This window comes from Lissotriton helveticus, chromosome 12, assembly GCF_964261635.1.
Source record: "Lissotriton helveticus chromosome 12, aLisHel1.1, whole genome shotgun sequence".
Taxonomy (NCBI): domain Eukaryota; kingdom Metazoa; phylum Chordata; class Amphibia; order Caudata; family Salamandridae; genus Lissotriton; species Lissotriton helveticus.
The window spans coordinates 161,887,076-161,913,972 of record NC_136073.1 but is presented as its reverse complement, the minus strand read 5'-3'; the positions used below and the strand labels follow the sequence as shown (position 1 = coordinate 161,913,972).

Sequence of the window (26,897 nt, the reverse complement as noted above, 5' to 3'; positions counted from 1 at the left end):
GAAGCGTTTGCACCATCGCTAATGTAGGAAGAGAGGTATAGCAAAGACATGAAAGGGGTAGCAAAAATAAATATGTGAAGACGCAATACTGACACCAATATAAGCCACCTATTTATAAAACTGACATGGAAGAAATACTAAAGGTTAACTTCTAAAATTGTAGCCGAAGACGAAAATACTCTTGTTGTCGGCAGGATTCGAACCTGCGCGGGGAGTCCCCAATGGATTTCGAGTCCATCGCCTTAACCACTCAGCCACAACAACTTATTGTAAGCTTTGTGCAAATAATCTGTATGAAAGTTTTCAAGGTGTCCCACAGCCAATTCCTGATGTTCTGCAATGCACTTTTTAAAAACAATACAAACAAGCAGGTAAAAGGAGCTCAAATGAGATTAATGGCGCCTAAATAGAGCACGTAAAGGAACAGTTACACAGCTAAGAAAAGGAAAAGAAAGACTAGGGAAAAAGCACAGAAAGAGCCTGTAGATAAAATTATCTTCCTGGGACAGCAGGTTAAGAGAAATTACACAGGGAGCAGTTAAGCTTGTAACACGGGAGAATAAAAAAGAAAATGCACTTTTATGAAGTGTGTTTGCCTAATCCAGCAAGCACGTTTGTTCTATTTCTCTATTTGCTTCTTTTATTGGTAAAGTAAGTTTCAAGTGCACATGCAGGTATGACTGAGAGAGCAAGGGTATAATAATTTGAAGCGCTTGCACCAGCGCTGATGTAGGAAGAGAGGTGTAGCAAAGACATGAAAGGGGTATTGATAATAAATATGTGAAGAGGCAATAGTGACACCAAAATAAGCTACCTATTTATAAAACTGAGATGGAAGAAATACTAAAGGTTAACTTCTAAAATTGTAGCAGAAGATAAAAATACTCTTGCTGTCGGCAGGATTCGAAACTGCGCCGGGAGACCCCAGTGGATTTCACGTCCATCGCCTTAACCACTCGGCCACAACAACTTACAGTATGCTTTGTGCAAATAATCTGTATGAAAGTTTTCAAGGTGTCCCACAGCAAATTCCTGATGTTCTGCAATGCACTTTTTAAAATCAATACAAACAAGCAGGTACAAGGAGCTCAAATGAGATTAATGGCGCCTAAATAGAGCACGTAAAGGAACAGTTACACAGCTAAGAAAAGGGAAAGAAAGACTAGGGAAAAAACACAGAAAGAGCCTGTAGATAAAATTATCTTCCTGGGACAGCAGGTTAAGATAAATTACACAGGGAGCAGTTAAGCTTGTAACACGGGAGAATAAAAAAGAAAATGCAGTTTTATGAAGTGTGTTTGCCTAATCCAGCAAGCACTTTTGTTCTATTTCTCTAATTGCTTCTTTCATTGGTAAAGTAAGTTTCAAGTACACATGCAGGTATGACTGAGAGAGCCAGGGTATAATATTTTGAAGCGTTTGCACCATCGCTAATGTAGGAAGAGAGGTATAGCAAAGACATGAAAGGGGTAGCAAAAATAAATATGTGAAGAGGCAATAGTGACACCAATATAAGCCACCTATTTATAAAACTGACATGGAAGAAATACTAAAGGTTAACTTCTAAAATTGTAGCCGAAGATGAAAATACTCTCGTTGTCGGCAGGATTCGAACCTGCGCGGGGAGACCCCAATGGATTTCGAGTCCATCGCCTTAACCACTCGGCCACAACAACTTTCTGTAAGCTTTGTGCAAATAATCTGTATGAAAGTTTTCAAGGTGTCCCACAGCAAATTCCTGATGTTCTGCAATGCACTTTTTAAAAACAATACAAACAAGCAGGTACAAGGAGCTCAAATGAGATTAATGGCGCCTAAATAGAGCACGTAAAGGAACAGTTACACAGCTAAGAAAAGAGAAAGAAAGACTAGGGAAAAAACACAGAAAGAGCCTGTAGATAAAATTATCTTCCTGGGACAGCAGGTTAAGAGAAATTACACAGGGAGCAATTAAGCTTGTAACACGGGAGAATAAAAAAGAAAATGCAGTTTTATGAAGTGTGTTTGCCTAATCCAGCAAGCACTTTTGTTCTATTTCTCTATTTGCTTCTTTCATTGGTAAAGTCAGTTTCAAGTACACATGCAGGTATGACTGAGAGAGCCAGGGTATAATATTTTGAAGCGTTTTCACCATCGCTAATGTAGGAAGAGAGGTATGGCAAAGACATGAAAGGGGTAGCAAAAATAAATATGTGAAGAGGCAATAGTGACACCAATATAAGCCACCTATTTATAAAACTGAAATGGAAGAAATACTAAAGGTTAACTTCTAAAATTGTAGCCGAAGACGAAAATACTCTCGTTGTCGGCAGGATTTGAACCTGCGCGGGGAGACCCCAATGTATTTTGAGTCCATCACCTTAACCACTCGGCCACAACAACTTACGGCAAGCTTTGTGCAAATATTCTGTATGAAAGTTTTCAAGGTGTCCCACAGCAAATTTCTGATGTTCTGCAATGCACTTTTTAAAAACAATACAAACAAGCAGGTACAAGGAGCTCAAATGAGATTAATGGCGCCTAAATAGAGCTCGTAAAGGAACAGTTACACAGCTAAGAAAAGGGAAAGAAAGACTAGGGAAAAAACACAGAAAGAGCCTGTAGATAAAATTATCTTCCTGGGACAGCAGGTTAAGAGAAATTACACAGGGAGCAGTTAAGCTTGTAACACTGGAGAATAAAAAAGAAAATAAAGTTTTATGAAGTGTGTTTGCCTAATCCAGCAAGCACTTTTGTTCTATTTCTCTATTTGCTACTTTCATTGGTAAAGTAAGTTTCAAGTACACATGCAGGTATGACTGAGACAGCCAGGGTATAATATTTTGTAGCGTTTGCACCATCGCTAATGTAGGAAGAGAGGTATAGCAAAGACATGAAAGGGGTAGCAAAAATAAATATGTGAAGAGGCAATAGTGACACCAATATAAGCCACCTATTTATAAAACCGACATGGAAGAAATACTAAAGGTTAACTTCTAAAATCGTAGCCGAAGATGAAAATACTCTCGTTGTCGGCAGGATTCGAACCTGCGCAGGGAGACCCCAATGGATTTCGAGTCCATCACCTTAACCACTGGCCACAACAACTTTCTGTAAGCTTTGTGCAAATAATCTGTATGAAAGTTTTCAAGGTGTCCCACAGCAAATTCCTGATGTTCTGCAATGCACTTTTTAAAAACAATACAAACAAGCAGGTACAAGGAGCTCAAATGAGATTAATGGCGCCTAAATAGAGCACGTAAAGGAACAGTTACACAGCTAAGAAAAGAGAAAGAAAGACTAGGGAAAAAGCACAGAAAGAGCCTGTAGATAAAATTATCTTCCTGGGACAGCAGGTTAAGAGAAATTACACAGGGAGCAGTTAAGCTTGTAACACGGGAGAATAAAAAAGAAAATGCACTTTTATGAAGTGTGTTTGCCTAATCCAGCAAGCACGTTTGTTCTATTTCTCTATTTGCTTCTTTTATTGGTAAAGTAAGTTTCAAGTGCACATGCAGGAATGACTGAGAGAGCAAGGGTATAATAATTTGAAGCGCTTGCACCAGCGCTGATGTAGGAAGAGAGGTATAGCAAAGACATGAAAGGGGTATTGATAATAAATATGTGAAGAGGCAATAGTGACACCAAAATAAGCTACCTATTTATAAAACTGAGATGGAAGAAATACTAAAGGTTAACTTCTAAAATTGTAGCCGAAGATAAAAATACTCTTGTTGTCGGCAGGATTCGAAACTGCGCTGGGAGACCCCAATGGATTTCACGTCCATCGCCTTAACCACTCGGCCACAACAACTTACAGTACGCTTTGTGCAAATAATCTGTATGAAAGTTTTCAAGGTGTCCCACAGCAAATTCCTGATGTTCTGCAATGCACTTTTTAAAATCAATACAAACAAGCAGGTACAAGGAGCTCAAATTAGATTAATGGCGCCTAAATAGAGCACGTAAAGCAAAGGAACAGTTACACAGCTAAGAAAAGGGAAAGAAAGACTAGGGAAAAACACAGAGAGAGCCTGTAGATAAAATTATCTTCCTGGGACAGCAGGTTAAGAGAAATTACACAGGGAGCAGTTAAACTTGTAACACGGGAGAATAAAAAAGTAAAATGCACTTTTATGAAGTGTCTTTGCCTCATCCAGCAAGCACTTTTGTTCTATTTCTCTATTTGCTTCTTTTATTGGTAAAGTACGTTTCAAGTGCACATGCAGATATGACTGAGAGAGCCAGGGTATAATAATTTGAAGCGCTTGCACCAGCGCTGATGTAGGAAGAGAGGTATAGCAAAGACATGAAAGGGGTAGCGATAATAAATATGTGAAGAGGCAAGAGTGACACCAAAATAAGCCACCTATTTATAAAACTGACATGGAAGAAATACTAAAGGTTAACTTCTAAAATTGTAGACGAAGATAAAAATACTCTCGTTGTCAGCAGGATTCGATCCTGCGTGGGAGAAGTCAATGGATTTCGAGCCCATTGCCTTAAACACTCAGCCACAACAACTTACAGTAAGGTTTGTGCAAATAATCTGTATGAAAGTTTTCAAGGTGTCCACAGCAAATTCCTGATGTTCTGCAATGCACTTTTTAAAAACAATACAAACAAGCAGGTACAAGGAGCTCAAATGAGATTAATGGCGCCTAAATAGAGCACGTAAAGGAACAGTTACACAGCTAAGAAAAGGGAAAGAAAGACTAGGGAAAAAACACAGAAAGAGCCTGTAGATAAAATTATCTTCCTGGAACAGCAGGTTAAGAGAAATTATACAGGGAGCAGTTAAGCTTGTAACACGGGAGAATAAAAAAGAAAATGCCCTTTTATGAAGTGTGTTTGCCTAATCCAGCAAGCACTTTATTTCTATTTCTCTATTTGCTTCTTTTATTGGTAAAGTAAGTTTCAAGTGCACATGCAGGTATGTCTGAGAGCCAGGGTATAATATTTTGAAGCGTTTGCACCATCGCTAATGTAGGAAGAGATGTATGGCAAAGACATGAAAGGGGTAGCAAAAATAAATATGTGAAGAGGCAATAGTGACACCAGTATAAGCCACCTATTTATAAAACTGACATGGAAGAAATACTAAAGGTTAACTTCTAAAATTGTAGCCGAAGCCGAAAATACTCTCGTTGTCGGCAGCATTTGAACCTTCGCAGGGAGACTTCGAGTTCATCGCCTTAACCACTCGGCCACAACACCTTACTGCAAGCTTGGTGCAAATAATCTGTATGAAAGTTTTCAAGGTGTCCCACAGCAAATTCCTGATGTTCTGCAATGCACTTTTTAAAAACAATACAAACAAGCAGGTACAAGGAGCTCAAATGAGATTAATGGCGCCTAAATAGAGCACGTAAAGGAACAGTTACACAGCTAAGAAAAGGGAAAGAAAGACTAGGGAAAAAACACAGAAAGAGCCTGTAGATAAAATTATCTTCCTGGGACAGCAGGTTGAGAGAAATTACACAGGGAGCAGTTAAGCTTGTAACACGGGAGAATAAAAAAGAAAATGCAGTTTTATGAAGTGTGTTTGCCTAATCCAGCAAGCACTTTTGTTCTATTTCTCTAATTGCTTCTTTCATTGGTAAAGTAAGTTTCAAGTACACATGCAGGTATGACTGAGAGAGCCAGGGTATAATATTTTGAAGCGTTTGCACCATCGCTAATGTAGGAAGAGAGGTAAAGCAAAGACATGAAAGGGGTAGCAAAAATAAATATGTGAAGAGGCAATAGTGACACCAATATAAGCCACCTATTTATAAAACTGACATGGAAGAAATACTAAAGGTTAACTTCTAAAATTGTAGCCGAAGATGAAAATACTCTCGTTGTCGGCAGGATTTGAACCTGCGCGGGGAGACCCCAATGGATTTCAAGTCCATCACCTTAACCACTCGGCCACAACAACTTTCTGTAAGCTTTGTGCAAATAATCTGTATGAAAGTTTTCAAGGTGTCCCACAGCAAATTCCTGATGTTCTGCAATGCACTTTTTAAAAACAATACAAACAAGCAGGTACAAGGAGCTCAAATGAGATTAATGGCGCCTAAATAGAGCACGTAAAGGAACAGTTACACAGCTAAGAAAAGAGAAAGAAAGCCTAGGGAAAAAACACAGAAAGAGCCTGTAGATAAAATTATCTTTCTGGGACAGCAGGTTAAGAGAAATTATACAGGGAGCAGTTAAGCTTGTAACACGGGAGAATAAAAAAGAAAATGCCCTTTTATGAAGTGTGTTTGCCTAATCCAGCAAGCACTTTATTTCTATTTCTCTATTTGCTTCTTTTATTGGTAAAGTAAGTTTCAAGTGCACATGCAGGTATGACTGAGAGCCAGGGTATAATATTTTGAAGCGTTTGCACCATCGCTAATGTAGGAAGAGAGGTATAGCAAAGACATGAAAGGGGTAGCAAAAATAAATATGTGAAGAGGCAATAGTGACACCAATATAAGCCACCTATTTATAAAACTGACATGGAAGAAATACTAAAGGTTAACTTCTAAAATCGTAGCCGAAGATGAAAATACTCTCGTTGTCGGCAGGATTCGAACCTGCACGGGGAGACCCCAATGGATTTCGAGTCCATCACCTTAACCACTCGGCCACAACAACTTTCTGTAAGCTTTGTGCAAATAATCTGTATGAAAGTTTTCAAGGTGTCCCACAGCAAATTCCTGATGTTCTGCAATGCACTTTTTAAAAACAATACAAACAAGCAGGTACAAGGAGCTCAAATGAGATTAATGGCGCCTAAATAGAGCACGTAAAGGAACAGTTACACAGCTAAGAAAAGAGAAAGAAAGACTAGGGAAAAAGCAAAGAAAGAGCCTGTAGATAAAATTATCTTCCTGGGACAGCAGGTTAAGAGAAATTACACAGGGAGCAGTTAAGCTTGTAACACGGGAGAATAAAAAAGAAAATGCACTTTTATGAAGTGTGTTTGCCTAATCCAGCAAGCACGTTTGTTCTATTTCTCTATTTGCTTCTTTTATTGGTAAAGTAAGTTTCAAGTGCACATGCAGGAATGACTGAGAGAGCAAGGGTATAATAATTTGAAGCGCTTGCACCAGCGCTGATGTAGGAAGAGAGGTATAGCAAAGACATGAAAGGGGTATTGATAATAAATATGTGAAGAGGCAATAGTGACACCAAAATAAGCTACCTATTTATAAAACTGAGATGGAAGAAATACTAAAGGTTAACTTCTAAAATTGTAGCCGAAGACGAAAATAATCTCGTTGTCGGCAGGATTCGAACCTGCGCGGAGAGACCCCAATGGATTTCGAGTCCATCGCCTTAACCACTCGGCCACAACAACTTACTGAAAGCTTTGTGCAAATAATCTGTAGGAAAGTTTTCAAGGTGTCCCACAGCAAATTCCTGATGTTCTGCAATGCACTTTTTAAAAACAATACAAACAAGCAGGTACAAGGAGCTCAAATGAGATTAATGGCGCCTAAATAGAGCACGTAAAGGAACAGTTACACAGCTAAGAAAAGGGAAAGAAAGACTAGGGAAAAAACACAGAAAGAGCCTGTAGATAAAATTATCTTCCTAGGACAGCAGGTTAAGAGAAATTACACAGGGAGCAGTTAAGCTTGTAACACGGGAGAATAAAAAAGAAAATGCAGTTTTATGAAGTGTGTTTGCCTAATCCAGCAAGCACTTTTGTTCTATTTCTCTATTTGCTTCTTTCATTGGTAAAGTAAGTTTCAAGTACACATGCAGGTATGACTGAGAAAGCCAGGGTATAATATTTTGAAGCGTTTGCACCATCGCTAATGTAGGAAGAGAGGTATAGCAAAGACATGAAAGGGGTAGCAAAAATAAATATGTGAAGAGGCAATAGTGACACCAATATAAGCTACCTATTTATAAAACTGACATGGAAGAAATACTAAAGGTTAACTTCTAAAATTGTATCAGAAGACGAAAATACTCTCCTTGTCGGCAGGATTAAAACCTGCGCGGGGAGACCCCAATGGATTTCAAGTCCATCGCCTTAACCAGTTGGCCACAACAACTTACGGAAAGCTTTGTGCAAATAATCTGTATGAAAGTTTTCAAGGTGTCCCACAGCAAATTCCTGATGTTCTGCAATGCACTTTTTAAAAACAATACAAACAAGCAGGTACAAGGAGCTCAAATGAGATTAATGGCGCCTAAATAGAGCACGTAAAGGAACAGTTACACAGCTAAGAAAAGGGAAAGAAAGACTAGGGATAAAACACAGAAAGAGCCTGTAGATAAAATTATCTTCCTGGGACAGCAGGTTAAGAGAAATTACACAGGGAGCAGTTAAGCTTGTAACACGGGAGAACAAAAAAGAAAATGCAGTTTTATGAAGTGTGTTTGCCTAATCCAGCAAGCACTTTTGTTCTATTTCTCTATTTGCTTCTTTCATTGGTAAAGTAAGTTTCAAGTACACATGCAGGTATGACTGAGAGAGCCAGGGTATAATATTTTGAAGCGTTTGCACCATCGCTAATGTAGGAAGAGAGGTATAGCAAAGACATGAAAGGGGTAGCAAAAATAAATATGTGAAGACGCAATACTGACACCAATATAAGCCACCTATTTATAAAACTGACATGGAAGAAATACTAAAGGTTAACTTCTAAAATTGTAGCCGAAGACGAAAATACTCTTGTTGTCGGCAGGATTCGAACCTGCGCGGGGAGTCCCCAATGGATTTCGAGTCCATCGCCTTAACCACTCAGCCACAACAACTTATTGTAAGCTTTGTGCAAATAATCTGTATGAAAGTTTTCAAGGTGTCCCACAGCCAATTCCTGATGTTCTGCAATGCACTTTTTAAAAACAATACAAACAAGCAGGTAAAAGGAGCTCAAATGAGATTAATGGTGCCTAAATAGAGCACGTAAAGGAACAGTTACACAGCTAAGAAAAGGGAAAGAAAGACTAGGGAAAAAGCACAGAAAGAGCCTGTAGATAAAATTATCTTCCTGGGACAGCAGGTTAAGAGAAATTACACAGGGAGCAGTTAAGCTTGTAACACGGGAGAATAAAAAAGAAAATGCACTTTTATGAAGTGTGTTTGCCTAATCCAGCAAGCACGTTTGTTCTATTTCTCTATTTGCTTCTTTTATTGGTAAAGTAAGTTTCAAGTGCACATGCAGGTATGACTGAGAGAGCAAGGGTATAATAATTTGAAGCGCTTGCACCAGCGCTGATGTAGGAAGAGAGGTGTAGCAAAGACATGAAAGGGGTATTGATAATAAATATGTGAAGAGGCAATAGTTTTTTTTTTCAGTTTAATAAGGTTTTTATTTTGTTTAAGAAAAATAGTACAGCAAAATATAACAGCATGACATAGAACAGAACCAATATGAGATAATCATGAAAGAAAAGTGGAGATGAAAAAAGGTTCAGATAAAATATGAAATGGGAGAAAATAGTAGAGAGAAAGAAAGATAAGAAAAGAAAAGAGAAAAAGAGGAAGAGAGAGAAAAAGGAGGGAAAGGTTAGGGAGGGGGATAAGAGGATAAGAAGGTAGAGAAAGGAAGCCAGGTAAGATCAGATTTAATTTTTAAGGCGACAGAAGAAGAAGAAGCAATTGCAATTCTGTGCTCATCACATACAAAATTCCACCATGTATGCACAGACAATTTAGAGTTATCCTTCCAGCAAGACAAAATTACTTTGAAAGCAGTTGCAATGAGAAGATCAAACAATTTAGCGTTATACGAATGTAAGTCCAGAGCATCTGATAGGGAACCTAAAAAAATATGCAACGATGAAAATGGTTCAGAGAAATGAAAAATACGCATGCAATATTTCCAAACTGCGTTCCAAAAAGTAAGAACTGATGGGCAATCAAATAAGAGGTGTTTGAGAGTGCCTGAGTGAGAGGAATATGACCAACAAAGGGGTGAGGAGGAAGGGGAGAATTTTGTTATGCTTACGGGGGTAATAAGAGCTCTATGGTAAAGAAAAAAAAGTGACTGAGTAATACGAGCTGAAATCGAAGTCTTAAACAGTTTAGACCATAAGCGATCCCAAACATCAACAGGTAACGAGAAAGATAAATCAGTTTCCCAAACAATTTCAGTAACAGTTTTAGGCCTAATGCCAACATTCTCTAATAACAGTTTATAAATTAGAGCAGCTTTGGGTATTTGTTGAGTAAACATAGGATATAAAGGAGTGGAAGGAGTAAGGGAAGGAAGGATATCAAAAGTAGGAAGGGTAGATAGGTGAGAGAGAATGGCAGAAGTAATAATGTCAAATTCTTTGCGAAAATGTGCAGGTAAATCAAACATAGTTTGCAGTACATCAAATGGAATAATGGATGATTCAGAAAAAAATTGGTACACAAATATAATATCCTTTTCTTTCCAATACTTGAAATAGAAAGATTTACCCTTGTACTTAAGATATTTGTTATACCATACGCTAGAGGAAAGAAAAGTTTGTAGGGGGGACGAGTCTTTCGAGAATATATTGTGCATTAGAGTATGTGAGTATTTCAGAACAGGGTGTATAGTCAAAAATGAACAATTTGACATGAAAAGGGATTGTTGGAAAGAAAAATCCTTTAACAAGGACCTTTCGACAGCAATCCATCTGGGTAGAGGGGTATCATTGAAATCGAACGCCAATGAGAAGGCTTGTTTTATTAAAAAGGCAGAATGGTACGATTGGAAATCAGGAAAGCGGACCCCACCTTCAGATTTTGGGCGTGTAAGTTTATGTAAGGCAATACGAGGTGTTTTATTATTCCACAGAAATTTGGAGTAGATGGAGTTCAGCCGATTGAAAAACAACTTAGGGATTTTCACAGGGAGCATGGATACAGTGTATAAAATATGTGGGGAAATCATCATTTTGATGGTGTCTAAACGACCCCACCAGGAAAGGAAAAGAGGAGACCACAATTGAAGGAGCGATTGAATCTTTTGAGTAAGGGAGGTAAAGGTCAGTTTGAGTGTGTCACGCAAGGTAGAGGAGAACCAAATACCCAGGTATTTGATCTTGGATGGGCACCATGCAAATTCAGTCGATGCAAACATGTATTGGTAACAGGATGAGTTGAGGGGTAGGACCTCCGTTTTAGAGAGATTAAGCTTATAACCAGAAACAGAGGAGTATAAGCGGACTTCTTCCAAAAATGGAGGAAGGGAAGAAACAGGATTAGCCATGTAGACCAGGACATCATCGGCATAAGCCGAAATTTTTGTCTCAATCGAGGACTGTTTGAACCCCTGAATTAGGGGGTTGGAGCGGATTTTCATGAGAATGGGTTCAAGACAAAGAATAAAGAGTAAAGGGGAAAGAGGACAGCCTTGTCTTGTCCCTCTGGATAAGGGGAAAAATTTTGAGAATTGATTATTAACAAAAACACTAGCACGGGGAGCAGAATATAGTAGTTTAACTAAGGAAATGAAGTGGGGACCAAACCCAAACCATTGTAATGCTTTAAACATGAATTTCCAATTAATTCGGTCAAACGCTTTCTCAGCGTCTAGGGATAGGGCAGCTAGAGGGGCTTTGAATCGTTTACTGTGGGAAATAATATTGGCGAAAACACGGGCATTGTCAGCTGCAAGTCTACCTTTCACAAAGCCAACTTGATCGGTTGAGATTAGTAGAGGAATAAGGGAGTCGAGGCGGGCCGCTAAAATTTTAGCAAAAATTTTACAATCATAATTAATAAGGGAGATGGGACGGTAGTTTTTACACAGGGAGTGGTCTTTGTCAGGTTTGGGGATTATGATTATTAGGGCGTCCAAAAATGAGCCAGATGCTTTAGCATTTGCAATAAAGGAGTTAAAAAGTTGTAAAAGATGGGGGACAAAAATAGAATGCATGTTGGCGTAAAATTCAATTGGTAGACCATCTGGACCAGGGGCTTTCGCTTTCTTGAGGGAGGTAATTACCTTGAGAATTTCCTGAGGTGTAATGTCAGACTCTAGGTGATGGAATTCGGTAGGGCGAGATGGGGGAGGAGGAAGGTCTTTGAAGAAACGGGAGAGGTCATCATCATCAGGGTGCGTATCATCAGTATACAGGAGTTTATAGTAGTTATGAAAGACTTGTGCAATATCCTCATCAGAGGAAACCGTTGTATTGGTTACTTCATTGAGAATAGAGCCAATTGATTTTCGTTCAGATTTAATTTTGAGATAGTTTGCTAGCATTTTCCCCGCTTTATTCTGACCCCCATGAAATTTAGATTTAACCTTCAAGAGGGTGTTGCAAGCTTCAACTGTGGCAATTTGATTGAGTTCAGATTTAGCTTTGATAAGTTGGAGGAGGACGTCAGGATTCTTGGACGAGAAGTAAGAATGTTCTAGGGTTTTAATGTTGGAAAGTTGGGTGGTGTATTTTTCACGATTGAGTTTCTTTTTCCTGGATACATAAGAGATTGTGAAACCTCGTAAAGCCGCTTTAAAAGCATCCCAATTATTTGAAACTGACGTGTCTTGGGGTAAATTGAGGGAGAAGTATTCAGAAATGAAATCTTTAACTTTAGACAGAAATACAGAATCGGAGAGAAGGAAAGTATTAAATTTCCAACGATTGAAAGAGGAGGAGGTTTGGGCCAGGTCAAAAGTGGCATAAACAGGTGCATGATCCGAAAGAAAAATAGAACCAATTTCAGATGTCTGAATCACAGGGAGAAGGGATTTGCTGACTAGAATATAATCAATTCTGGATCTGGTGTGGTGAACATTGGAGTAGAAGGTATAGTCGAGTAAGTTTGGATGACATGTTTTCCACACATCGAAGAGGGGACGTGAAGCAATGGCTGATTGGAAGGACTTGTGTGTCTTATCAGGTTGGAATTTGGAGGAGGATAGTCTATCTGAAAAGGGGTCTAACCATTGGTTAAGGTCGCCCGCCAAGACAATGTTAGGGCAGTCAATGGAGGAAATGAGGATTTTGACATCAGTCCAAAATTTAGGGTCTGGTCGGACAGGACCATAAATATTGAGGAGCACCATAGTTTTGTTTTGTATAGTCACTTTTGACATAACCCAACGACCTTCAACATCCGATTGAGATGATAGAATTTGGACATCCAAACCTTTACGAAACAAAATAGCAACACCACCTTTTTTATCAATAGCAGGAGAAAATACAACTTGACCCACCCATGCCCTCTTAAGTTTCAACGATTCGACATCTGTACAATGCGTTTCTTGGAGAAAAGCAACCTGAGCATTTAACTTGGATAAATGGGACAATACCTTTTGACGTTTAACAGGGTTGCCGAGACCACGAACATTCCACGTTACAAAGTTACACATGACGGAAGGCAAGGGAGGAGGGTAACAACTGGGTCCAAAACACTGCAGGTAAGGAGCTATAAGGAGAGACAATGGAGACAAACATGTTAAAAATGATAATAAAATACGAAGTAGAAACAAAGGCAATAGTAATCGGGTAAATATAGAGAAACAATAGACAAGGAAGCATCACGGTCATTGGGAAGAGCGAGGAGGAACAATGAGGAATACTGGATTTATCAATAAGAAAGGAAATAAGTAACACAAAGAAGAGAACGGAACATAAATGAGCGAGGGATAAACATGAATGGCCTGTGAAAAGAAGAAGAAAAAGAAAGGAAAGAAAAAGAAGGAAAAAGATAAGAAACAGATCAAGGCAAAGACGCCAGATCTGAGAAAAAAGAGAATGTTTAGAAAGTAGGAGCATGGAGACGCCAACGCGGGCGCCCACCCCACAGAGCGAGGACAACGCGGGAATATAGATAGGATACAATCAAGAGGAAGAGAAGTCATAGTAAAAAATGACACGAAAGAGATCTAGACAAGGCCACAACAGTCGTCATGACATATGAAATGTGAGGGCAGAATGTAGAAAAGAGTTATTTTCAGTCATTAGTGTCCATCGTGGAAGTAGAGACGGTTTGTAGATACTCTCGAAGCTTCTGCGGATCCTCAAAGGTACGGGAACGACCATTGTGCGTTATTCTGCAGAGACAAGGATGAAGAATTCCATATTGAATGCTTAATTCCCTCATACGTGGACGCAGATTAAGGAACTCCTTGCGGCGTGCATTCGTGGCATTCGATAAATCCTGGGCTATGAAGATGTTGTGGCCCGACCAAATAAGGCGACGTTTCGCTCTTGCAGCTTTAAGAACAGTCATCAATTCAGTGAATTCCAGGAAAAGTAGGATAATGCCTCTGGGTTTGGCCGGGTTAGATGTTGGACGTCCCAAACGATGAGCACGTTGTATATTTAGGGGAGTAGATTCAGGTTGGAGTTCCAAAAGTTCGTAGAGGAATTTGCGGATGAAGGACACCATATCACCCTCCCCAAGGGACTCCGGAACACCATAAATACGGAGGTTATTCCGCCTGTTACGATTTTCAAGGTCCTCTGTGTGAAGTTTCAACAGCTGTATCTCCTTTTCAAGAATAGGAATTTTTGTAGAGAGATCCTGGACGTCACTAATGCGTTGTTCTAGTTGCAGGACTGTATTTTCCATGACGACCCATCTGTCTTCTATCTGCTTGAGCTTCTCATTGGTTGCCACCATGAAAGGTTGGAGGCCACGTACCTCTTCTAAAATGGAATCCAGCACAGGGTTCTGAGAGGAGCGGATTGGAGATGGAGGGTCATTTTTATGGCGTTTCGGTGTGGTACCGGTGACAGACGCTCTCGCGTGGACTGCGTTCTGCGACATGATGCCAACAGAGGGGCAAACTGGGAGGCCCACAGGAAGGAAAGTCACACCGCAACAATCGCTTTGTTGAGACCCTATGCGCCGAGGTATACGAAGTACTGGAAAGAAGAGGTCACGTATAAGGTACCATGTGGCAGTGGAGAAGCAATACTGCAAAATTATACAATATGCGTCGAGATGCAGCAAAAATCAGGTTCATGCGAAGCCAAAGACACCATTCAGGAATACAGTATCAAGGAAACAGCAAAGCGTTCATGAAATATGGGACCCAAGGTAAGTATTAACTGTACCATGAAGGGTTAACATCATAGGAAAGGAAGGTATGAGGTATTGCGCAAGGAGCACCTCAAAATGGCCGCCAAGATGTATTATGAATAGGAGTAGAGGTCTTGAGGAGAACTTTGGCGGTAAAAGTCAGAAAAACGTGATGGTAGCAGGAGGTGCATACCTTGGCACATACCTTGTCCCAGGATGAGCAGTCATTGCAGCAGACGGGCCATTGGGGCGACGAAAATGTCAGAAAACGGGACGCGAGCGCGGCGGCTCAAAATGGCGGCCGCTCGCGTCCCGTGACAAAGTGGAGAAGAGACGGCAGCCAAAGATAGCAAAGCGGCAATTACGAGCGCCGCTGATGTTTGTAAGACACGGGGACCATGTTCCGCCGTGTATGGAAGCCGTTTGCCAGACTTCGTGTGCGGGGAAAACAGCAGAAGTACAGTGAAGAGTCCCGCGTATGTCCGGAGCTCACGGGAGAAGCGCCATCACCCGCCGGCGCGTAAGCCACGCCCCCCGTAACCGTGAAGAGGCAATAGTGACACCAAAATAAGCTACATATTTATAAAACTGAGATGGAAGAAATACTAAAGGTTAACTTCTAAAATTGTAGCAGAAGATAAAAATACTCTTGCTGTCGGCAGGATTCGAAACTGCGCCGGGAGACCCCAGTGGATTTCACGTCCATCGCCTTAACCACTCGGCCACAACAACTTACAGTATGCTTTGTGCAAATAATCTGTATGAAAGTTTTCAAGGTGTCCCACAGCAAATTCCTGATGTTCTGCAATGCACTTTTTAAAATCAATACAAACAAGCAGGTACAAGGAGCTCAAATGAGATTAATGGCGCCTAAATAGAGCACGTAAAGCAAAGGAACAGTTACACAGCTAAGAAAAGGGAAAGAAAGACTAGGGAAAAACACAGAAAGAGCCTGTAGATAAAATGATCTTCCTGGGACAGCAGGTTAAGAGAAATTACACAGGGAGCAGTTAAACTTGTAACACGGGAGAATAAAAAAGTAAAATGCACTTTTATGAAGTGTCTTTGCCTAATCCAGCAAGCACTTTTGTTCTATTTCTCTATTTGCTTCTTTTATTGGTAAAGTAAGTTTCAAGTGCACATGCAGATATGACTGAGAGAGCCAGGGTATAATAATTTGAAGCGCTTGCACCAGCGCTGATGTAGGAAGAGAGGTATAGCAAAGACATGAAAGGGGTAGCGATAATAAATATGTGAAGAGGCAAGAGTGACACCAAAATAAGCCACCTATTTATAAAACTGACATGGAAGAAATACTAAAGGTTAACTTCTAAAATTGTATCAGAAGACGAAAATACTCTCGTTGTCGGCAGGATTCAAACCTGCGCGGGGAGACCCCAATGGATTTCAAGTCCATCGCCTTAACCACTCGGCCACAACAACTTACTGTAAGCTTTGTGCAAATAATCTGTAGGAAAGTTTTCAAGGTGTCCCACAGCAAATTCCTGATGTTCTGCAATGCACTTTTTAAAAACAATACAAACAAGCAGGTACAAGGAGCTCAAATTAGATTAATGGCGCCTAAATAGAGCACGTAAAGGAACAGTTACACAGCTAAGAAAAGGGAAAGAAAGCCTAGGGAAAAAACACAGAAAGAGCCTGTAGATAAAATTATCTTCCTGGGACAGCAGGTTAAGAGAAATTATACAGGGAGCAGTTAAGCTTGTAACACAGGAAATTAAAAAAGAAAATGCCCTTTTATGAAGTGTGTTTGCCTAATCCAGCAAGCACTTTATTTCTATTTCTCTATTTGCTTCTTTTATTGGTAAAGTAAGTTTCAAGTGCACATGCAGGTATGTCTGAGAGCCAGGGTATAATATTTTGAAGCGTTTGCACCATCGCTAATGTAGGAAGAGATGTATGGCAAAGACATGAAAGGGGTAGCAAAAATAAATATGTGAAGAGGCAATAGTGACACCAGTATAAGCCACCTATTTATAAAACTGACATGGAAGAAATACTAAAGGTTAACTTCTAAAATTGTAGCCGAAGCCGAAAATACTCTCGTAGTCGGCAGGATTTGAACCTGCGCAGGGAGACTTCGAGTCCATCGCCTTAACCACTCGGCCACAACACCTTACTGCAAGCTTGGTGCAAATAATCTGTATGAAAGTTTTCAAGGTGTCCCACAGCAAATTCCTGATGTTCTGCAATGCACTTTTTAAAAACAATACAAACAAGCAGGTACAAGGAGCTCAAATGAGATTAATGGCGCCTAAATAGAGCACGTAAAGGAACAGTTACACAGCTAAGAAAAGGGAAAGAAAGACTAGGGAAAAAACACAGAAAGAGCCTGTAGATAAAATTATCTTCCTGGGACAGCAGGTTAAGAGAAATTACACAGGGAGCAGTTAAGCTTGTAACACGGGAGAATAAAAAAGAAAATGCAGTTTTATGAAGTGTGTTTGCCTAATCCAGCAAGCACTTTTGTTCTATTTCTCTAATTGCTTCTTTCATTGGTAAAGTAAGTTTCAAGTACACATGCAGGTATGACTGAGAGAGCCAGGGTATAATATTTTGAAGCGTTTGCACCATCGCTAATGTAGGAAGAGAGGTATAGCAAAGACATGAAAGGGGTAGCAAAAATAAATATGTGAAGAGGCAATAGTGACACCAATATAAGCCACCTATTTATAAAACTGACATGGAAGAAATACTAAAGGTTAACTTCTAAAATTGTAGCCGAAGATGAAAATACTCTCGATGTCGGCAGGATTCGAACCTGCGCGGAGAGACCCCAATGGATTTCGCGTCCATCACCTTAACCACTCGGCCACAACAACTGTCTGTAAGCTTTGTGCAAATAATCTGTATGAAAGTTTTCAAGGTGTCCCACAGCAAATTCCTGATGTTCTGCAATGCACTTTTTAAAAACAATAACAACAAGCAGGTACAAGGAGCTCAAATGAGATTAATGGCGCCTAAATAGAGCACGTAAAGGAACAGTTACACAGCTAAGAAAAGAGAAAGAAAGACTAGGGAAAAAGCACAGAAAGAGCCTGTAGATAAAATTATATTCCTGGGACAGCAGGTTAAGAGAAATTACACAGGGAGCAGTTAAGCTTGTAACACGGGAGAATAAAAAAGAAAATGCACTTTTATGAAGTGTGTTTGCCTAATCCAGCAAGCACGTTTGTTCTATTTCTCTATTTGCTTCTTTTATTGGTAAAGTAAGTTTCAAGTGCACATGCAGGAATGACTGAGAGAGCAAGGGTATAATAATTTGAAGCGCTTGCACCAGCGCTGATGTAGGAAGAGAGGTATAGCAAAGACATGAAAGGGGTATTGATAATAAATATGTGAAGAGGCAATAGTGACACCAAAATAAGCTACCTATTTATAAAACTGAGATGGAAGAAATACTAAAGGTTAACTTCTAAAATTGTAGCCGAAGATAAAAATACTCTTGCTGCCGGCAGGATTCGAAACTGCGCTGGGAGACCCCAATGGATTTCACGTCCATCGCCTTAACCACTCGGCCACAACAACTTACAGTACGCTTTGTGCAAATAATCTGTATGAAAGTTTTCAAGGTGTCCCACAGCAAATTCCTGATGTTCTGCAATGCACTTTTTAAAATCAATACAAACAAGCAGGTACAAGGAGCTCAAATGAGATTAATGGCGCCTAAATAGAGCACGTAAAGCAAAGGAACAGTTACACAGCTAAGAAAAGGGAAAGAAAGACTAGGGAAAAACACAGAAAGAGCCTGTAGATAAAATTATCTTCCTGGGACAGCAGGTTAAGAGAAATTACACAGGGAGCAGTTAAACTTGTAACACGGGAGAATAAAAAAGTAAAATGCACTTTTATGAAGTGTCTTTGCCTAATCCAGCAAGCACTTTTGTTCTATTTCTCTATTTGCTTCTTTTATTGGTAAAGTAAGTTTCAAGTGCACATGCAGATATGACTGAGAGAGCCAGGGTATAATAATTTGAAGCGCTTGCACCAGCGCTGATGTAGGAAGAGAGGTATAGCAAAGACATGAAAGGGGTAGCGATAATAAACATGTGAAGAGGCAAGAGTGACACCAAAATAAGCCACCTATTTATAAAACTGACATGGAAGAAATACTAAAGGTTATCTTCTAAAATTGTAGACGAAGATAAAAATACTCTCGTTGTCAGCAGGATTCGAACCTGCGTGGGAGAAGTCAATGGATTTCGAGCCCATTGCCTTAAACACTCAGCCACAACAACTTACAGTAAGGTTTGTGCAAATAATCTGTATGAAAGTTTTCAAGGTGTCCCACAGCAAATTCCTGATGTTCTGCAATGCACTTTTTAAAAACAATACAAACAAGCAGGTACAAGGAGCTCAAATTAGATTAATGGCGCCTAAATAGAGCACGTAAAGGAACAGTTACACAGCTAAGAAAAGGGAAAGAAAGCCTAGGGGAAAAACACAGAAAGAGCCTGTAGATAAAATTATCTTCCTGGGACAGCAGGTTAAGAGAAATTATACAGGGAGCAGTTAAGCTTGTAACACGGGAGAATAAAAAAGAAAATGCCCTTTTATGAAGTGTGTTTGCCTAATCCAGCAAGCACTTTATTTCTATTTCTCTATTTGCTTCTTTTATTGGTAAAGTAAGTTTCAAGTGCACATGCAGGTATGTCTGAGAGCCAGGGTATAATATTTCGTAGCGTTTGCACCATCGCTAATGTAGGAAGAGAGGTATAGCAAAGACATGAAAGGGGTAGCAAAAATAAATATGTGAAGAGGCAATAGTGACACCAATATAAGCCACCTATTTATAAAACTGACATGGAAGAAATACTAAAGGTTAACTTCTAAAATTGTAGCCGAAGATAAAAATACTCTCGTTGTCGGCAGGATTCGAACCTGCGCGGGGAGACCCCAATGGATTTCGAGTCCATCGCCTTAACCACTCGGCCACAACAACTTTCTGTAAGCTTTGTGCAAATAATCTGTATGAAAGTTTTCAAGGTGTCCCACAGCAAATTCCTGATGTTCTGCAATGCACTTTTTAAAAACAATACAAACAAGCAGGTACAAGGAGCTCAAATTAGATTAATGGCGCCTAAATAGAGCACGTAAAGGAACAGTTACACAGCTAAGAAAAGGGAAAGAAAGCCTAGGGAAAAAACACAGAAAGAGCCTGTAGATAAAATTATCTTCCTGGGACAGCAGGTTAAGAGAAATTATACAGGGAGCAGTTAAGCTTGTAACACGGGAGAATAAAAAAGAAAATGCCCTTTTATGAAGTGTGTTTGCCTAATCCAGCAAGCACTTTATTTCTATTTCTCTATTTGCTTCTTTTATTGGTAAAGTAAGTTTCAAGTGCACATGCAGGTATGACTGAGAGCCAGGGTATAATATTTTGAAGCGTTTTCACCATCGCTAATGTAGGAAGAGAGGTATGGCAAAGACATGAAAGGGGTAGCAAAAATAAATATGTGAAGAGGCAATAGTGACACCAATATAAGCCACCTATTTATAAAACTGACATGGAAGAAATACTAAAGGTTAACTTCTAAAATTGTAGCCGAAGATGAAAATACTCTCGTTTGTCGGCAGGATTCGAACCTGCGCGGAGAGACCCCAATGGATTTCGCGTCCATCACCTTAACCACTCGGCCACAACAACTTTCTGTAAGCTTTGTGCAAATAATCTGTATGAAAGTTTTCAAGGTGTCCCACAGCAAATTCCTGATGTTCTGCAATGCACTTTTTAAAAACAATAACAACAAGCAGGTACAAGGAGCTCAAATGAGATTAATGGCGCCTAAATAGAGCACGTAAAGGAACAGTTACACAGCTAAGAAAAGAGAAAGAAAGACTAGGGAAAAAGCACAGAAAGAGCCTGTAGATAAAATTATATTCCTGGGACAGCAGGTTAAGAGAAATTACACAGGGAGCAGTTAAGCTTGTAACACGGGAGAATAAAAAAGAAAATGCACTTTTATGAAGTGTGTTTGCCTAATCCAGCAAGCACGTTTGTTCTATTTCTCTATTTGCTTCTTTTATTGGTAAAGTAAGTTTCAAGTGCACATGCAGGAATGACTGAGAGAGCAAGGGTATAATAATTTGAAGCGCTTGCACCAGCGCTGATGTAGGAAGAGAGGTATAGCAAAGACATGAAAGGGGTATTGATAATAAATATGTGAAGAGGCAATAGTGACACCAAAATAAGCTACCTATTTATAAAACTGAGATGGAAGAAATACTAAAGGTTAACTTCTAAAATTGTAGCCGAAGATAAAAATACTCTTGCTGCCGGCAGGATTCGAAACTGCGCTGGGAGACCCCAATGGCTTTCACGTCCATCGCCTTAACCACTCAGCCACAACAACTTACAGTACGTTTTGTGCAAATAATCTGTATGAAAGTTTTCAAGGTGTCCCACAGCAAATTCCTGATGTTCTGCAATGCACTTTTTAAAATCAATACAAACAAGCAGGTACAAGGAGCTCAAATGAGATTAATGGCGCCTAAATAGAGCACGTAAAGCAAAGGAACAGTTACACAGCTAAGAAAAGGGAAAGAAAGACTAGGGAAAAACACAGAAAGAGCCTGTAGATAAAATTATCTTCCTGGGACAGCAGGTTAAGAGAAATTACACAGGGAGCAGTTAAACTTGTAACACGGGAGAATAAAAAAGTAAAATGCACTTTTATGAAGTGTCTTTGCCTAATCCAGCAAGCACTTTTGTTCTATTTCTCTATTTGCTTCTTTTATTGGTAAAGTAAGTTTCAAGTGCACATGCAGATATGACTGAGAGAGCCAGGGTATAATAATTTGAAGCGCTTGCACCAGCGCTGATGTAGGAAGAGAGGTATAGCAAAGACATGAAAGGGGTAGCGATAATAAATATGTGAAGAGGCAAGAGTGACACCAAAATAAGCCACCTATTTATAAAACTGACATGGAAGAAATACTAAAGGTTATCTTCTAAAATTGTAGACGAAGATAAAAATACTCTCGTTGTCAGCAGGATTCGAACCTGCGTGGGAGAAGTCAATGGATTTCGAGCCCATTGCCTTAAACACTCAGCCACAACAACTTACAGTAAGGTTTGTGCAAATAATCTGTATGAAAGTTTTCAAGGTGTCCCACAGCAAATTCCTGATGTTCTGCAATGCACTTTTTAAAAACAATACAAACAAGCAGGTACAAGGAGCTCAAATTAGATTAATGGCGCCTAAATAGAGCACGTAAAGGAACAGTTACACAGCTAAGAAAAGGGAAAGAAAGCCTAGGGGAAAAACACAGAAAGAGCCTGTAGATAAAATTATCTTCCTGGGACAGCAGGTTAAGAAAAATTATACAGGGAGCAGTTAAGCTTGTAACACGGGAGAATAAAAAAGAAAATGCCCTTTTATGAAGTGTGTTTGCCTAATCCAGCAAGCACTTTATTTCTATTTCTCTATTTGCTTCTTTTATTGGTAAAGTAAGTTTCAAGTGCACATGCAGGTATGTCTGAGAGCCAGGGTATAATATTTTGAAGCGTTTGCACCATCGCTAATGTAGGAAGAGATGTATGGCAAAGACATGAAAGGGGTAGCAAAAATAAATATGTGAAGAGGCAATAGTGACACCAGTATAAGCCACCTATTTATAAAACTGACATGGATGAAATACTAAAGGTTAACTTCTAAAATTGTAGCCGAAGCCGAAAATACTCTCGTTGTCGGCAGCATTTGAACCTTCGCAGGGAGACTTCGAGTCCATCGACTTAACCACTCGGCCACAACACCTTACTGCAAGCTTGGTGCAAATAATCTGTATGAAAGTTTTCAAGGTGTCCCACAGCAAATTCCTGATGTTCTGCAATGCACTTTTTAAAAACAATACAAACAAGCAGGTACAAGGAGCTCAAATGAGATTAATGGCGCCTAAATAGAGCACGTAAAGGAACAGTTACACAGCTAAGAAAAGGGAAAGAAAGACTAGGGAAAAAACACAGAAAGAGCCTGTAGATAAAATTATCTTCCTGGGACAGCAGGTTAAGAGAAATTACACAGGGAGCAGTTAAGCTTGTAACACGGGAGAATAAAAAAGAAAATGCAGTTTTATGAAGTGTGTTTGCCTAATCCAGCAAGCACTTTTGTTCTATTTCTCTAATTGCTTCTTTCATTGGTAAAGTAAGTTTCAAGTACACATGCAGGTATGACTGAGAGAGCCAGGGTATAATATTTTGAAGCGTTTGCACCATCGCTAATGTAGGAAGAGAGGTATAGCAAAGACATGAAAGGGGTAGCAAAAATAAATATGTGAAGAGGCAATAGTGACACCAATATAAGCCACCTATTTATAAAACTGACATGGAAGAAATACTAAAGGTTAACTTCTAAAATTGTATCAGAAGACGAAAATACTCTCGTTGTCGGCAGGAATCGAGCCTGCGCGGGGAGACCCCAATGGATTTCGAGTCCATCGCCTTAACCACTCAGCCACAACAAGGTACTGTAAACTTTGTGCAAATAATCTGTATGAAAGTTTTCAAGGTGTCCCACAGCAAATTCCTGATGTTCTGCAATGCACTTTTTAAAAACCATACAAACAAGCAGGTACAAGGAGCTCAAATGAGATTAATGGCGCCTAAATAGAGCTCGTAAAGGAACAGTTACACAGCTAAGAAAAGGGAAAGAAAGACTAGGTAAAAAACACAGAAAGAGCCTGTAGATAAAATTATCTTCCTGGGACAGCAGGTTAAGAGAAATTACACAGGGAGCAGTTAAGCTTGTAACACGGGAGAATAAAAAAGAAAATAAAGTTTTATGAAGTGTGTTTGCCTAATCCAGCAAGCACTTTTGTTCTATTTCTCTATTTGCTTCTTTCATTGGTAAAGTAAGTTTCAAGTACACATGCAGGTATGACTGAGAGAGCCAGGGTATAATATTTCGTAGCGTTTGCACCATCGCTAATGTAGGAAGAGAGGTATAGCAAAGACATGAAAGGGGTAGCAAAAATAAATATGTGAAGAGGCAATAGTGACACCAATATAAGCCACCTATTTATAAAACTGACATGGAAGAAATACTAAAGGTTAACTTCTAAAATTGTAGCCGAAGATAAAAATACTCTCGTTGTCGGCTGGATTCGAACCTGCGCGGGGAGACCCCAATGGATTTCGAGTCCATCGCCTTAACCACTCGGCCACAACAACTTTCTGTAAGCTTTGTGCAAATAATCTGTATGAAAGTTTTCAAGGTGTCCCACAGCAAATTCCTGATGTTCTGCAATGCACTTTTTAAAAACAATACAAACAAGCAGGTACAAGGAGCTCAAATGAGATTAATGGCGCCTAAATAGAGCACGTAAAGGAACAGTTACACAGCTAAGAAAAGAGAAAGAAAGACTAGGGAAAAAACACAGAAAGAGCCTGTAGATAAAATTATCTTCCTGGGACAGCAGGTTAAGAGAAATTACACAGGGAGCAGTTAAGCTTGTAACACGGGAGAATAAAAAAGAAAATGCAGTTTTATGAAGTGTGTTTGCCTAATCCAGCAAGCACTTTTGTTCTATTTCTCTATTTGCTTCTTTCATTGGTAAAGTAAGTTTCAAGTACACATGCAGGTATGACTGAGAGAGCCAGGGTATAATATTTTGAAGCGTTTGCACCATCGCTAATGTAGGAAGAGAGGTATAGCAAAGACATGAAAGGGGTAGCAAAAATAAATATGTGAAGAGGCAATAGTGACACCAATATAAGCCACCTATTTATAAAACTGACATGGAAGAAATACTAAAGGTTAACTTCTAAAATTGTATCAGAAGACGAAAATACTCTCGTTGTTGGCAGGATTCGAACCTGCGCGGGGAGACCCCAATGGATTTCGAGTCCATCCCCTTAACCACTCGGCCACAACAACTTACTGTAAGCCAGGGGTGCCCAAACCAGTCCTGGCGGGCCATATCCATGCCAGATTTTTGGGATATCCCCATCTGGGGATCACGGTTCGATCCCCGGCACCGGCGGCAGATTAGCCCAGCACCAGGTGACTCTGGGAAATAGCTGGCGCCGCGGCTAGGGCGGCTGACTCCGGAATCTGGAGATTTTTTTATTTAAGGTTTTTGTAGAGCACGTAGTAACCCTCGAGCATCCCAGAGATCAGGGTTCGATCCCCGGCACCGGCCGCAGATTAGCCCAGCACCACGTGACTCTGGGAAATAGCTGGCGCCGCGGCTAGGGAGGCTGACTCCGGAATCTGGAGATCACGGTTCGATCCCCGGCACCGGCGGCAGATTAGCCCAGCACCAGGTGACTCTGGGAAATAGCTGGCGCCGCGGCTAGGGCGGCTGACTCCGGAATCTGGAGATTTTTTTATTTAAGGTTTTTGTAGAGCGCGTAGTAACCCTCGAGCATCCCAGAGATCAGGGTTCGATCCCCGGCACCGGCCGCAGATTAGCCCAGCACCACGTGACTCTGGGAAATAGCTGGCGCCGCGGCTAGGGCGGCTGACTCCGGAATCTGGGGATCACGGTTCGATCCCCGGCACCGGCGGCAGATTAGCCCAGCAGCATGTGACTCTGGGCAATAGCTTGCTTAATCTTCCCAACGGCCCCTAGCGCCTAGAGACCCTTACGGGTGATTGTGCGCCTTACAAATGTGGATTATTATTATTATTTGGGCCGATTCCGATCCGGTTCGTAAAAGCACATCTGCCCGAATCTGTCGGACAACCACGTACGCCCGGGAGAGGACTGCCCGGGACCCGTGGAGCCCGTCCTGGTCACTCTGACCTGCCATCGGCCTGGAGAAGGGAGCGCCGGACGCCCGGGGGGAGGACTGCCCGGGACCCGTGGAGCCCGTCCTGGGCACTCTGACCTGCCGTCTGCCCGGGGAAGGGAGCCCCGGACGCCCGGGGGGAGGACTGCCCGGGACCCATGGAGCCCGTCCTGGGCACTCTGACCTGCCGACGGCCCGGGGAAGGGAGCCCCGGACGCCCGGGGGAGGACTGCCCGGGACCCGTGGAACTCGTCCTGGGCACTCTGACATGCCGCTGACCCGGGGAAGGGAACCCCGAACGCCCGGGAGCCGTGGAGCCCGTCCTGGGCACTCTGACAAGCCGTCGGACCGGGGAAGGGAGCCCCGGACGCCCGGGACCCTTGGAGCCTGTCCTGGGAACTCCGGCATGCCGTTGGCCCAGGGAAGGGAGTCCCAGATACCCGGGACCCGTGGAGCCCGTCATGGGCACTCTGACAAGCCGGTGTCCCGGGGAAGGGAGCCCCGGACGCCCGGGACTCGTGGAGCCCGTCCTGGGCACTCTGGCATGCCGTTGGCCTGGGGAAGGGAGCCCCGGACGCCCGGTGGGGGAGGACTGCCAGGGACCCGTGGAGCCCGTCCTGGGCACTTTGACCTGCCGTTGGCCTGGAGATGGAAGCCCCGGATGCCTGGGGGAGGACTGCCCGGGACCCATGGAGCCCGTCCCGGGTACTTTGCCATGCTGTTGGCCTCCTGGAGATGGGTGCCCCGGACGCCCGGGGGAGGACTGCCCGGGACGTATGGAGCCCGTCCCGGGCACTTTTCCATGCCGTCGGCAGGGATGGAGCCCCGGACGCCCGGGGGACGACTGCCCAAGAGCCATGGAGCCCGTCCTGGGCAATTTGACAAGCCGTTGGCCTGGAGGAAGGAAGCCCCGGGTGGCCTAGGGAGGTGTTACCCAGGCATAGCCCATCTGGTCCCCCTAGCAGAGAACCACCAACCTTGGAGGGGTGTCCGGGCGTACCCTGTCCCTAGTAATCCGGAGGGAAATTACCTGACTTTCTTGCAATCTGTGCACACGAGGTGACAGAGGGGACCCAAGGCGCGAAAGTACCCGACCTCCTGGAGCCCTCGCTGGGATCCGGGAGGCGAATGGCACCTCATCATGACTTCCAGGGCGACCAGATGGCCGAGGCGAGAGGGGCGACCAGATGGCCGGGACCAAAATGACGCCAATCTGCC

At 41.6% G+C, this 26,897-nt stretch overlaps 19 non-coding genes across 19 annotated transcripts; all 19 read right to left on the bottom strand.

Moving 5' to 3' along the window:
- Positions 1-182: 182 nt before the first annotated feature.
- Positions 183-264, bottom strand: TRNAS-CGA (transfer RNA serine (anticodon CGA)). Its single transcript has one exon. It is a non-coding gene; the product is annotated as a tRNA-Ser (tRNA).
- Positions 265-888: 624 nt separating this feature from the next.
- TRNAS-UGA (transfer RNA serine (anticodon UGA)) lies at positions 889-970 on the bottom strand. The gene has a single exon. It is a non-coding gene; the product is annotated as a tRNA-Ser (tRNA).
- A 624-nt stretch (positions 971-1,594) lies between these two features.
- TRNAS-CGA (transfer RNA serine (anticodon CGA)) lies at positions 1,595-1,676 on the bottom strand. Its single transcript has one exon. It is a non-coding gene; the product is annotated as a tRNA-Ser (tRNA).
- Positions 1,677-2,300: 624 nt separating this feature from the next.
- On the bottom strand, positions 2,301-2,382 carry TRNAL-CAA (transfer RNA leucine (anticodon CAA)). Its single transcript has one exon. It is a non-coding gene; the product is annotated as a tRNA-Leu (tRNA).
- Positions 2,383-3,006: 624 nt separating this feature from the next.
- TRNAS-CGA (transfer RNA serine (anticodon CGA)) lies at positions 3,007-3,087 on the bottom strand. Its single transcript has one exon. It is a non-coding gene; the product is annotated as a tRNA-Ser (tRNA).
- Positions 3,088-3,711: 624 nt separating this feature from the next.
- TRNAS-UGA (transfer RNA serine (anticodon UGA)) lies at positions 3,712-3,793 on the bottom strand. Its single transcript has one exon. It is a non-coding gene; the product is annotated as a tRNA-Ser (tRNA).
- Positions 3,794-5,820: 2,027 nt separating this feature from the next.
- On the bottom strand, positions 5,821-5,902 carry TRNAS-UGA (transfer RNA serine (anticodon UGA)). Its single transcript has one exon. It is a non-coding gene; the product is annotated as a tRNA-Ser (tRNA).
- A 622-nt stretch (positions 5,903-6,524) lies between these two features.
- TRNAS-CGA (transfer RNA serine (anticodon CGA)) lies at positions 6,525-6,606 on the bottom strand. The gene has a single exon. It is a non-coding gene; the product is annotated as a tRNA-Ser (tRNA).
- A 624-nt stretch (positions 6,607-7,230) lies between these two features.
- On the bottom strand, positions 7,231-7,312 carry TRNAS-CGA (transfer RNA serine (anticodon CGA)). Its single transcript has one exon. It is a non-coding gene; the product is annotated as a tRNA-Ser (tRNA).
- Positions 7,313-8,642: 1,330 nt separating this feature from the next.
- TRNAS-CGA (transfer RNA serine (anticodon CGA)) lies at positions 8,643-8,724 on the bottom strand. The gene has a single exon. It is a non-coding gene; the product is annotated as a tRNA-Ser (tRNA).
- Positions 8,725-15,576: 6,852 nt separating this feature from the next.
- On the bottom strand, positions 15,577-15,658 carry TRNAS-UGA (transfer RNA serine (anticodon UGA)). Its single transcript has one exon. It is a non-coding gene; the product is annotated as a tRNA-Ser (tRNA).
- Positions 15,659-16,287: 629 nt separating this feature from the next.
- Positions 16,288-16,369, bottom strand: TRNAS-UGA (transfer RNA serine (anticodon UGA)). Its single transcript has one exon. It is a non-coding gene; the product is annotated as a tRNA-Ser (tRNA).
- Positions 16,370-17,687: 1,318 nt separating this feature from the next.
- Positions 17,688-17,769, bottom strand: TRNAS-CGA (transfer RNA serine (anticodon CGA)). The gene has a single exon. It is a non-coding gene; the product is annotated as a tRNA-Ser (tRNA).
- A 624-nt stretch (positions 17,770-18,393) lies between these two features.
- TRNAS-UGA (transfer RNA serine (anticodon UGA)) lies at positions 18,394-18,475 on the bottom strand. Its single transcript has one exon. It is a non-coding gene; the product is annotated as a tRNA-Ser (tRNA).
- A 1,332-nt stretch (positions 18,476-19,807) lies between these two features.
- TRNAS-CGA (transfer RNA serine (anticodon CGA)) lies at positions 19,808-19,889 on the bottom strand. The gene has a single exon. It is a non-coding gene; the product is annotated as a tRNA-Ser (tRNA).
- A 622-nt stretch (positions 19,890-20,511) lies between these two features.
- TRNAS-CGA (transfer RNA serine (anticodon CGA)) lies at positions 20,512-20,594 on the bottom strand. The gene has a single exon. It is a non-coding gene; the product is annotated as a tRNA-Ser (tRNA).
- A 2,734-nt stretch (positions 20,595-23,328) lies between these two features.
- TRNAS-CGA (transfer RNA serine (anticodon CGA)) lies at positions 23,329-23,410 on the bottom strand. The gene has a single exon. It is a non-coding gene; the product is annotated as a tRNA-Ser (tRNA).
- Positions 23,411-24,034: 624 nt separating this feature from the next.
- TRNAS-CGA (transfer RNA serine (anticodon CGA)) lies at positions 24,035-24,116 on the bottom strand. Its single transcript has one exon. It is a non-coding gene; the product is annotated as a tRNA-Ser (tRNA).
- A 624-nt stretch (positions 24,117-24,740) lies between these two features.
- On the bottom strand, positions 24,741-24,822 carry TRNAS-CGA (transfer RNA serine (anticodon CGA)). Its single transcript has one exon. It is a non-coding gene; the product is annotated as a tRNA-Ser (tRNA).
- Between the last annotated feature and the right edge of the window lie 2,075 nt (positions 24,823-26,897).